Source organism: Dermacentor albipictus, chromosome 6 (genome assembly GCF_038994185.2).
Source record: "Dermacentor albipictus isolate Rhodes 1998 colony chromosome 6, USDA_Dalb.pri_finalv2, whole genome shotgun sequence".
NCBI classification, from domain to species: domain Eukaryota; kingdom Metazoa; phylum Arthropoda; class Arachnida; order Ixodida; family Ixodidae; genus Dermacentor; species Dermacentor albipictus.
The window spans coordinates 124,443,469-124,455,838 of NC_091826.1; the positions used below are offsets into that span (position 1 = coordinate 124,443,469).

A 12,370-nucleotide genomic window follows, 5' to 3' on the forward strand; every position below is an offset into this window, starting at 1 on the left:
GGAGCACGTCGGAGCCTAGTGTTTGGATTTCGCTTTTCGTCAGAAGAACTCTACAGTGATATTTCCGAGAGCACGTTTCCAGCGTATTTTCGATGCCGGTGGCTTCCGGTCAGAATTCTGCTATGGTCTTAGGTGGATTGCGAATCAATCCGTGGAAATCTTATTTCGCACCAAGCATGAGAAAACGAACTTTCTTATCCTCAGACATGTCCATGCCGGCATTGCGAAGAGGCGGTTCATCTCTTTCGCGTAGATCGCAATGTTTTCGTTTGGGAGCTATGCGCAGGATGTTTTTGTCGCTTTCACCCTCAGTTTGCGGACGAACCTGATGAAGGTGTTCAAGGGGACACTAGAGAAGAGATCGCGCGTTATCTGGATGGACTTGCGATTCTCCAACCACATCCTGGCGGCGTCTTCCAAAGAGAAGTATACAAGTTGCAGCTTGTCGTTGGAGTTCCAGTTCTTGAATCTGTTACAACCCTTTCGTATGTTTCCAGCCAGCTTTCAGGGTGTTCAAACGGTGATCCGCGGAAGCTTAGTGGTTCCCTGGGCATTTTCGGCACGATGGGAGACGCTGGGGCTGCAATTGTAGTTGTTGGCTTGATTTCAATGGCCTCCTCAGAAAGAGGTCCGTACTCCGGTAGTAATCCCTACAATCTGCGGATACCTCGCTGGTCGGTTGCGACAGTGGTGTTGTCTTCGGGGATCGGGCTTGGACCACGCCTTTGCGGGTGCGCCCCGTACATGGATGCAAAGCGCCTCCACCAGATACCACGTTGTAGAGATCTTGAAGAACACAGGGACCAAACTGTTCATTACGAAAGTAACTTTTCATTGAGCGAATCTGTGATCAGAAAAAAATCATGCAGCAGACAAGCACAATGATAGGGGCGAGCACAGTTGCAATCATCAAACATCTGGGGCGCTATAACTTAAATTTATCCAAAATGTTTTTATTCCAATCTTCTGACGTGAAATTTGCGTTACCGCCGATGGAAGCATCGGACGGTCACCTGCAGGGTTGTCTGAACAGACCACCCAATAGCTCTCCGTGTTCATAGCATGTCTGTCTTGCTTGCTTGAAAAACGAATAACATTGCCTACACTGAGCGGCTTGTCTTATCTAATTGGCTGACAAGAGGCGAGGAGCACGCTCAAGTGAAGAGGGATTCGATGGGACCGACCCACTGCACTGAAAATCGATAACCGGATGAAGATGGATGTGCCGGCGTCTGCGATTGGTCCGCTTTCCCTTTCTTAGCTGGTGGTGGCTGGTCGAAAATCGCGGCGGCATGCAACGGAAAGTTAGGAATGCCGCTAAAGCGAATCCTCAGTAAAGAAGAGTTGGCAGTGCGAGGTCCTAAACATGCCGAAAGCGTTCGAGAACGTTAGACGGACACGCAAAAGGTTTTATTATAAGCAAATAAACCCATGCTCTCCGGCAGGTGCGAGTAGCCAGTGCCTGAGCGATTGGCGGTACCCATCTTTTATTCCCTTCGGACTGCGGCAGCCTGCTGGTATTCAGAAGAAAATTCTGTTTTCTTTGGCATATTAATGTATCTTCAACGTGTAAACTTCAATTTAGTGCGGTGAGGTTTTGCGGTTCTGTGACGTGACGTGACAGACACGTGAAATGGGTGCAGCCCAAAAACATTTGACCGATAGCCGAGGCTAATGGCGAAAAACAAGGCATCGGAAATTACTATTTTTGTTTTGTTCGGCCTAATCATACATAATCACAGTCTGTACACGTAATATCAGATGGGGAGCTATCGTGGCAGACCGGTGAAGTGGGGCTGCTCCCTAAACGTTTTTGACCAATCGCGAAGGAATGATTGTAGAATTGGAATCGGAAAGTTTGGAACAGTTTTACGTTATAGCGCGTCGGCTTTTATACGTGACTCGTCGAAGGTTCCAGGTTAATCGTTTGTTTCGGCGTGCCTTCCAGAAAGTACTACGCAATTCGAATCACGCATACAGTTTTATTACACAACGTTCAATAAGAGTACACGTAGACAGAATAAACGACAGCATTCAAGTAAGCTCCAAATCATGCAGCTGCGCTTTGCTCTGAGCGGTAGCTTTAGGTCTCTAGCGGGTGAAATGCACTCCTTGAAAAAAGAAGCATAAGCACACGTGTCAGTATAATTCAGTCGATACATCTAATCGACACTGAAAACTGTCGTTGCACTGAAGAATGCAGTTCCCATCCAGAAACTGTAGCTTATCCTAGCTTTCGGAGATTGCGTCCAGAGGCAGCAAGGCAGCAGTAAGCGGCGAAGAAGAGTGGCGGTAGGGCGGAGAACAGGCAAGGTGTATCCACATAGCCCATTGGGAATGTGGAGCATTGTGCAGGAGTGCAGTGCACACGAGGTTTGTAATGGTCAGTTCCATAGCATCAGCGTTCACCCACCTGACGCTGACAGCAGAAGCGACAAATGTGCCCGAGAAACTTGCTCTAGTTTCACGTGGTTGGGATTGGTGAAAATGAGCGGAAGATGACGTGGCCGGTGCGTTGGTTGCAAACAGAGCTAAGTGGGCACAACAATAAGCAATCTGCAGGAATTGTTGCAAGACAACGTCAGCTCCATATTGGGTGGCGGCTAGCTTAGGCCCCGACGTAGCAGCTTGGTTGAACATGAGTTGAAGTCGGCGCCTCCTGAGGCCGCCGCGAGGTGACATGCGATAATGCGCCGGAGACAGGGAGAGTGCTGCAAAAGACAGCTACTACTTTCCTGATTACCTCATAGAGTCCCCAAGGTGCGTACTAGTGAAGAGCAGCAGACGCGATTGTCCCATCCTCACTGTATATTTGCTGGCGTGTGATGGTGTGGCTGGGAGCCCATAGACCAAGCTCATCAGGGAGATGCGCAATTTCATTGTCGTAGGTGCATGGCGTATGAAGAGAAGAAAGCTCATCAAGTTGCTAGCATGTACTGGTGATGTCATTAACGGAGATGTGACTTCGAATCACCAGGGCTTTAAAGGCGGCGGGAAAAATACCCTGGAGACCCGGCGAATGTGTTTTGGCTCCGTGATGCTACTACTTGCGTGTCGGAAAAGTGCGAAGACCTCTTTAATCTACCTCCGCTGGGGCGTCGACGTCAGCCGGTGTTTGATGTGTTGTGAAACAATGTACCCCAGCTCATGAGGCTTGGACCCTCTCGCTTGTAGACGTACGCGGCTTAACCGTGTCTGGGAAAAGAGGGATAGTGGAAGTTGAGCCGATGGCGGATGCTCGGACTTTTTGGGCCCCCCGCGGAGGCAACGTACCTCTCTGGCCTATGCTTCACATAGACGGCATCTCCAGACTGAATGGCAGTCGCCTTTTCCTGTCTTTCTCTCCTCAAATTTTCGTCTCTCTCTCCCACTTTTCGGCCTTTCCTTTCTTCTCTCTTCCATTTACTTCCTTTCTCCTTGGCGGCAAGGGTTAACACTGTTGGCAATCCTACCTTGGGTACATCATATTCGGTTATAGTGACGGTGTACGACTGGCGTCGTGCAAACTTGTATGCAAGCTCTGCCGCGTCCCCCTGTTGGGCTCCGTGGCGAGCGTTAGGCGCTGTTGCCGAATTTATTGTGTGTATTCGTGGAAACTCCTTTCCCCCTACTTTCTGATCGCCCTTAAAAACGAGGACGCACCAAAGATGTCCAAGCTGTTTGGCAATCTAACAAAGAACGTTTCCCGCTTTCAGGTAATCCACTCCGATAAACCTGAAAATACGATGAGAATGGTCTCACCCTTCGTCGTATGGAAATCCCTGACGGAAGTTTCAGTCCCGGTTACAAAGCATCGCAAATGGCAAGCAGTGATCTACTTCTAGAGCTACGCGATCAGAAACAACATAAAAAACTGCCAGATCCTGTGTATCTTTTCGTGGTGTTGCACTAACAGGGGCCCAATAGCATACCATGAATACTAGCCTCGGCGTTGTCTCCAATGATAATCTGTTAGAATTGTCTGCAGCCGACCTTCTAGAGCGTTCGAATTATCAGAATGTGATCAAAATCAAAACAATTAAAATGAGGTGTGACAAAAAAGAAATGGACACCAAGCACCTAATGCGCACATTTGTCTGAAGCAACGTGCCCGGCACTATAGAGACAGGGTATGTGAAAATCCGAGTTAGCCCGTATATCCGAAATCCGCTACGATGCTTTAAGTGCCAGCGATTCGGCAACAGTTCACAGAACTGCCGAGGCCGTCAGACGTGTGCGAAATGCAGTGCTAACAAACACCTCCCTGAATGATGCGAAAACTCTCACCACCATGTGAACTGTGATGACGAGCACAACCCGTACTGTCGGTCCTGTTCATCATGGAAGAAAGAAAAATAAATAGTAACAGTAAAAGTAAAAGAGAATATATCATTTAAGGAGGCACGCAGGCGGGTTTCATGCAAGATTTCTTAAACCAAGCAACAAAACTGCCGGACGTTTTTACCTCCTTCCGAAAATTCATAAAATTCCATCCGCTGAAATATACACTGCTATTATCCCAGGCCGTCCGATAGTATCAAACAACAACACCCCGACAGAGAGCATCTCCACATTCCTTAACCACTACCTTGGTAACTTGCCGAAAACACTTCCGTCATTTGTACAAGATACGCCCCACCTGCTGAGAATTATAGAAGACATTAATACTAAAGGCACACTACCCCACAACACAATTCTCGCAACACTAGACGTCACGGCGCTGTACACCAACATTCCAATCCCTGATGGTTTATCTTCGATAAAACAAACGCTGTCTAAACACAGTGCACAACACTCTACTGAAGTTTACCTGTCTCTGCTTGAATTAGTTCTCACACATAACTACTTCGAATTTGAAGAGAGTTACTACCTACAGACACATGGTACAAGCATGGGTACGCCTTTTGCACCAACCTACGCGAACATATTTATGGGGATTCTAGAAACAGATTTCCTATCGCGCTGCACTACCAAGCCCCACACATACCTACGATACATAGACGACATACTCATAATCTGGGGACATGGCCAAGACAGTCTAGATAAATATGTAGCCTTTCTAAATTCTGTTCACCCAACAATAAAATTCACATCAGAATCCTCAACTGAGCGCATAAACTTTCTGGACACAACAATATACATTGACAATGGTGAACTAAAGACAACGCTGTATAGGAAACCTTTCGACAAAGAACAGTACCTAGAATATACCAGCCACCATCCCAGACATTGCAAACAAGGCATCTTTAAAGGCCAAGCCACACGACTACGTCGCATTTGCGTTGAAAACCAAGACTACATAGATAGACTCGATCACCTTAAAGAAACGCTATCAAACAGGAACCACCCAAACAGTGACCTTCAAACAGCTTACATCGCTGCAACCAAACTTGATCGAGCCGAGGTCCTCAAGCCCCGCCCGAAGATCACAAGAACAACAACGCCTCTTCTTACTACTAAATTCTCAAACGCACTCCCAAACGTGAATAACATCCTAAGTAAATACTACCCGATTCTCACCAGCAACCAGAAACTTAAGAAGATTTTTCCCGACCCTCCCAGAGTGGCCTACAGACGCAACACTAATTTTAAAGATGCTCTTGTGCACGCCAAACTACAGAAAAAGAAGAAGTTGGGAACCAATCCCTGTGGTCGCCCCAGGTGCTCTACATGCAAACACATTCAATCCACTACTACAGTAAAAAGTACAGCGTCGAATTACACACACAAGGTAACTTCCGCTTTCACCTGCACATCAAGCAATGTAGTCTACTGTCTTGAATGCGCCGCTTGTAGCAAACAATACATAGGTGAGACCGGACAACAAATCGATACAAGACTCAATGGTCACCGCGCGGACACAAAACACAATTTACCCAAAGCAGTAGCCAGCCACTTTAATGAACACGGACATATGTTTGACAAAGCAAGGCTCTATATACTACAAACAAATTTCCGTTCCCCTCGCGAAAGGAAGTACACGGAATCATACCTCATACACAAGTTTAATTGCCTACACCCGACAGGAATTAATTTGGCACGCGGCAACTTAGAATCTTTAAAAGCTGTAACTTAAATCTGAAACTCTCATATCATCAACCAATACACAAAACACATTAGGCCACCAGCCGACTTTAATTCTTAACCTCACCTACTCTTCCATTTCGGAAAAAAAAAGAAAAAAAATTTCCTGCCTACTACTCAATTTAATGTACTCTTTCAGGATTTTACGTCTATACCAACTGTACGATCCCCTTCTTCCATGTACACTTGCCCCCATCCGCTTCTGCACGCGTCACCCTCCTGTTTGCTATACCGATTTCGCCCCCCCCTTCCCCCTGCCCCCTTTTTTAGTCCTTTTTTTTTGAAACCCCCTCGACAACACATTCCGAAGTCAATATGCCTTTTTCGGCACCTCAACCCAGAGTATCGCCTTCTGGATGCCGCCGTAACGACACCTACGTTAAGCGCGTGGGGCAGTGCCCCTTGAAAGACCATGCCGCTGCCTTTCAGTCACCCCACACATTGCACCGCAGACTCCTCGTCGCCACCTTAACTATTTCAAAATTACTCGACCTATTGCTTGACCGGCCGTTCTAATGCCTCAAAAACATGCCGCCAACGACTCCCCCTGAATACCTCCTACCCTTTCGCATCCCCAACACGCTCCCAAGCCCCCGTATTTCTTAAAGATTTCATTTTTCTCTTTCTTTTTCTTTCACCCCCCCCCCCTTTGTTGTGTCTCGGTACGGCCCTGGCTCCCCCCTCCTTTTTTTTCCTTTTTTCTTCCTTTTTCCCTTTTTTTCTGCTTCTATTTCTTTTCTTTCCTCCCCGCGTGCCCACTCTCACGCTCTTGTCCCCTCGTCTTGAGAATGAGGCTCACAGACGTCGGACGACAGCGCCTGTTCCCTCTTGTAATCTCTCTCTTTAAAACCAGCCGCCAGCGACAACACCCGCACGTGACGTCACTGCACTAACCCTTTAAAACTAACACGCCGAGGATGACGAGGCCGCCTTTGACGAAGATAGGTCCACCTATCGAAACGTTGGCCAGCCTGTCTGAGGTACTTCATCCCTGTTTAAAAAAATTTATACCACAGTGTGCTATTCCATCTGTCAGCCCCTTTCTTGTTTTTGGAATGCCTACCCAAGAACAGCTTTGCCGATGTCCCTCGTGAGGGGGCAGTGCCACAACGGCCCCCCAGCGGCTCTCCGACCCACACGCAGTGAGGCGGTAGTGACGCCATCCGCACCCCCCCCCCCCCCGGCAACTGCAGCTAGCGCTGCTCCGCCGCCCCAGCAGAAGGGACCATCGACCTCATCTACCAAGACGAGGACTTCAAGTCAAACACAGCACTTAGAAGAGCTCGTGCCCAACGCTTCGCAAGAGCCGATGGACACAACAACCAGCCAGACGGCGCCACCAGCGCCTAAGGAGCGGCGAGATTCTCGCGACCACTCCAAAAAAAGACAAACGTGGCGTTACGGCGCCTGGAAAGAGCCCGTGAGCTAATATCAGCCTTTTAAACACACAGCGTCAAACGCGTTTAACATAATGGAAACACAAATACTACAATGGAATGTCAGAGGACATCCTCATAACCTGGACGATATTATAGAGCTACTACACAAACACAATCCAAAGATGCTGTGTGTTCAAGAGACACATCTGAAACCTATGAACCCAAATTTCCTTCGTAACTACAGCATCTTCCGAAATGACTCGCAGGAGGCTAATGCCTGCGGCGGTGTACCATTAGCCTAGAAGCCTGTAGCTTGCTGACACGTCACCCTGCAGACACCCTTTGAGGCAGTGCGAGTTCGAGCCGTTCTTTTTAATAAATTTTTCACTGTATGTTACATTTATATACTCCCGAACCATCATCTCAAAACAACCGACTGTTAAAACTGCATGGATCAGTTTCTCAAGTCTTACATACACGCGGGAAATTTTCCCGCTCTTAACACCATGTGGGGAGACTCACCATACGACGCGAGAGATCGACTCGTTGAAAATTTCCTTTTCACCTCCGGCTCATGCCTCTTCAGTAGGAAAAAAACATCTTATTATAATCCACATCATAATTCATACTCGTCAATAGACCTGTTGATTGGCTCTGGTTCTATCTTCCCTGATTTAAAATGGGGTCTAATTAAAATATTCCTTAGGAAGTGATCACTTCCCAGTAACGCTTAACGTAGTAAACCAACACGAATTCCCTCCGCACCTCCTTCGCTGGAAACTGACTTCAACTGACTGGGAACATTTTAAGGAATCCACCTACTTATCAAACGATTTTATAGATAATGTCATTATAAATCATGCTGTTTGAAACTTTACCACTTTGTTCACTGACACCGCAGAAGTGTTCATTCCTGAAACAAGCGGCACTTCATTCAAAAGACGGGTCCCCTGGTGTAATGACCACTGTAGAGAGAGAGGCACGGAAGAGAGAAAATAGAGTTTGGGGCAAACTACGTGAATGTTACACGGCCGAAAATCTGATAGAATTTAAACAAGTTAAATCCCAGTGACGAAGGACGCGACGAGAGGCAAGAAGGGCAAGCTGGCAGAGGCTTCTCTCAGGTATAAATTCGTATACTCGAGAAGCTACAGTATGGGACGGGCTGAGAAGGCTAAAGGTATAAGAAATCCGTCCGTTGCCCCTTGTGGACGATGAAGCGAAAGCTTGGAAGAGAAAGCTGACACACTTGGCGAACACTTTCAGCGCGGTTCCAGTTCTGATAATTATTCTGAGGCATTCCTGAAACACAAAAAAGTAGCAGAACGCAAGGATATTGGCCGTAAATTCAGACGGCACGAACCCTATAACCTGCCTTTTAACATTGCTGAGTTGAGAGCCTCCCTGACTGCATCTCAGAACTCTGCACCTGGACCTGACAGCATCATGTGCCACATGATTAAACACCTCCCCAAAGATACTTAAATGATGTTCCTCGCACTTTTCAATGCTATATGCACTGCCCTGTACTTTCCCTACTGCATGGAAGAAAGCCTTTGTTGTCCAGATTCTGAAACAAGGCATAAACCCCACATTAGTTAACAATTTACCGCCCAATTGTCCTCACAAGTGGTATTTGTAAACTTTTTGAAAAAATGATTAAATCGCCACCTTTTACACTTCCTTGCGTCAAACAAGATTCTTGATCCATATCAGTGTGATTTTAGAGAAGGACGATCCACAACCGACAATCTCGTGCGCACTGAAGCAAACATTCGTGATGCCTTCATACATAAACAATCCTTCTTTTCCGTGTTTCTTGATATGGAAATGGCGTACGATACAACTTGGCGTTACGGAATCCTTCGTGGCCTGTCGTCGCTGCAAATCCGATGCAACATGTTATACTTTATATAAAGCTACCTACACAACCGTACATTCCGTGTAAAAATAGGTACTGCCTGTCGCGTACGTTCATAGAGGGAACGTGGTTACCCTATGGAGTCGTACTCAGTTGCACGCTCTTTTTCGTTAGGATGAACGTGGTTCGTACATAATTACCACCAGCTATTTTTTATTCTGTCTACCTTGACGATATACAAAGAGGGTTCAAATCCTGCCATCGAACCGTCTGTGAGAGACAAGTACACCAGTGATTAAACAAGGTGTCCAAATGGGCAGACCAAAATGGATCTAAAATCAACCCCCACAAAAGCTCTTCTGTTCACTTTACAAGAAAGAGAGGCCTGGTTCCAGATCCTTTTGTGGAACTGGGAGCACAACAAATTCCTGTCAACAAAGGGCACGCATTTCTAGGTGTTATAATTCACTCCAGGCCTACTTTCATTTGGCACATAAAATGTATTAAAGCAAAATGTCTTAAAACAATGAACTTACTTAAAATCTTATCCCACACAACATGGGGTAGCGACGGGAAGTGTTTACTGAGCCTTTACAGGAGCCTAGAATAGACTATGGTGCCATAGCATATCACTCTGCCGCACCGAGCGCGCTAATGATGCTAGATCCCGTCCATCATCTGGGTATCCATCCGGTCACTGCCACATTTAGAAGAAACCCTGTCAGAAGCATATACGTAGAGTCAGATGAGTGGTCACTCCATCTTCAGAGGACCTAGATCAACTTCACTTATTGTCTCAAAGTACGCTCTAATCAGGAACACCCGTGTTCCACAACCGTTAACGACGTGACATGTGCAACACTTTTTCATAATAGACTCTCTAGGAGACTACCTTTCTCCCTGCGTGCGAGAGAACTTAGCGAAGGAATGGATGTCCCAATTCTCGAACATCGCCTAATGCCTCCAGCTAAGCGCCCTGAGAGTGACAGATGATAGAATGTGAGGTATCCTCCATAGAGGTCACAAAGCATGGCTCTTAAGGTTGAAATCACTATGCATTTCCCTGAACTTCAATTCAAGTATTCCTGCTGCGAATTCTACACAGACGCGTCAAGATTTCATGGTGGCGTATCTTACGCTGCTGGTGGTCCCTCTTTTTCTAAATCTGACGTATTGAAGCCCCTAACACGTATGTTCACTGCAGAAGCCTAGGCAGTACAGCCTGCGGTAAAACGTATAAAGAAATTAAAACTTGACAGAGCAATCATATTGACAGATTCGTTAAGTCTTGTAAGGGCGTTAATGTCTTTACAAAAGCATACAAATCCTGCTTTTATTGAACTTTACTCAATCTTGTGCAACATTTATTTATCTCGTAAACATGTAGTGATATGCTGGGTCCCTGGCCATAGAGGAATCGAAGGTAATATGCTTGCCGTCGAAATCACCAAATCAATAGCATCGCAAGGTATTCGTTCTGCTGCTGTCAGTGCCACAGACATGAAGCCTTTCCTACGAAACAAACTGCGAAAACACTGGCAACACTTGTGGGATGCTGAAACGAGCAATAAGGTTCACATGATTAAGCCGAAGTTAGGTTTCTGGCCCCCAAATACAAAAGCACGAAGAACAGATGTCCTATTCACTAGACCCAGTATGGGACACACATTTGGCACTCATAACTTTCTCTTGACTCCAACCTGTGGTAGATGTGGTGACAGGCTCATCCGGTCTTCGCAGGACTCTGTGGTGACGACATTCAGTACTGCCTTGACAACTACAACAGGATCAGCGATTAAAACAAGTGAGATGGCAATCAGACATTAGTAAACGTCGGAGACCTGCCCTCCACGTCTTTCTGGAGTGTCGGGAAGCCGAAAGAGACAGGAAGAAACATTTTCCTCTTGCATACCGCTATTGTGTCTCTGTTCACCCGGCTTGTTTCTTAGTGAAGAACTACTTTTTAAGAACAAAGCAGTCATTGCTTTCTTGAATGATGCCTTCCTACATGTTATAAACCGATTAAATTCGTAGCGCATCTTCTTTCCAGCGGATGCCACTATGATAGTTGTTTTGTATAGCTCATGCTTCTAGGCCCTTGTATTTCAAGGGCCTTGGTGAGGCAGTAGTGCTCTAGCCAGTTTTATTATCTCAAATATGGCGTATACTGCATGATTATTTTGCAATGCATTTTAATGCTCTCAGTACACATCATGAGTCATTGCCATTATCTTATTACATGGAGATTTTACACAATTTATAGTAACTATTTAAGCCCCTTTACAGCCACGTCATAGCAACTTCACAGAACTAATATATTCACTGCAAACTCATTAACACTGGCATGGCGCTCTTTGGCCATACCTGGCCCTTGCGCCACTAAACATCACACATTCATTCACGTATTCAATGAACAATGCACAGAACTCACCCTGATTTTGCGCTGGTTGGCAGGCTTCGTTTTGGCGGCATCAGATTAGCCAGCAGTAGTGCCGAAGATCTCTCGGATCTTTGTCTTAATACGGCCCAATTGGTGATTTCTTTTTTGTGTGTGAGCAGACATGTTTGTGCAACGTTGGTGAGGTATAATGTGATGTTTACTAATGTCTAATTGCCATCTCACTTGTTTTAATCGCTCATCCTGTTGTAGTTGTCAAGGCAGTACTGAATGTCGTCACCACGGAGTCCTGCTAAGACCGGATGATCCTGCTGACGACTACAGACAGTCAAACTGGCCTGCTTGTGGTTTCTGGAGTGGTAGTCTTAGTCGAACTAGAGCCGCTAGAGTCCGAGATTTCGGTTGTAGACGGGCACACCCGGCGCTCTGAGCGCAGCTCCAGAGAGAACGGTAAGCTGTTACGACGCTGGGATCCAAGAGAACCTCCATTACATAATAAACACTGAAGCAGCCGAAAGCTGCTGTATTAGGTGAGATCATGGAGAGCCACCCGTCAAGATGAAGAACATAATCTCGGATGATGCCGATTACATGCAGATGAAAGCGATGAGGTATGCCAAAAGCGCTCACAATATTGGCATACAACCGAATAAAGCATTCGTTAACTAA

At 46.4% G+C, this 12,370-nt stretch overlaps 1 protein-coding gene across 3 annotated transcripts in view; it reads right to left on the reverse strand.

Moving 5' to 3' along the window:
* Nucleotides 1-12,370, reverse strand: part of LOC135899464 (uncharacterized) — a 146,686-nt gene that overhangs the window by 28,642 nt on the left and 105,674 nt on the right. The window lies entirely within an intron of this gene.